Source organism: Chrysochloris asiatica, unplaced genomic scaffold, assembly GCF_000296735.1.
Source record: "Chrysochloris asiatica unplaced genomic scaffold, ChrAsi1.0 scaffold02592, whole genome shotgun sequence".
In the NCBI taxonomy this organism is placed as follows: domain Eukaryota; kingdom Metazoa; phylum Chordata; class Mammalia; order Afrosoricida; family Chrysochloridae; genus Chrysochloris; species Chrysochloris asiatica.
In genome coordinates this window covers 11,829-12,239 of record NW_006411110.1, presented here as the reverse complement: position 1 = coordinate 12,239, position 411 = coordinate 11,829, and positions in this window count along the sequence as shown.

Here is a 411-nt window from a genome sequence, read left to right as displayed (position 1 = left end):
ACTAGCGATTCGGAAGTAGTTTGTGACTCTTTCTTCTTAGTCTGTCTTTGGAAGCTCATCTGAAACCTGTCCACCATGGGTGACCTTGTTGGTTATTTAAAATACCGGTGGCAGAGCCGTCAGAATCACAGCAACTCAAACCACCACAGCATGACAGACAGACGAGTGGTGGCCGTTTGGTTTTATGTCTATACTGTGTCTTTAAATTTCGATGTCAATCTTGATACAATCCGGTTATAATCAAGATACAATCAAGATGTTCTCTCCTAATCCTATCAATCCGGATACAATCAAGATATGCTCTCCCAATATGGTGGCTCCTGTAACAGCTGAGTGTCTTGATCCAGAATATAATGGATTTTTGTATTCTCCTACAAATTCCCCAGCTATAAACCCTCCGATCCTCCAAAC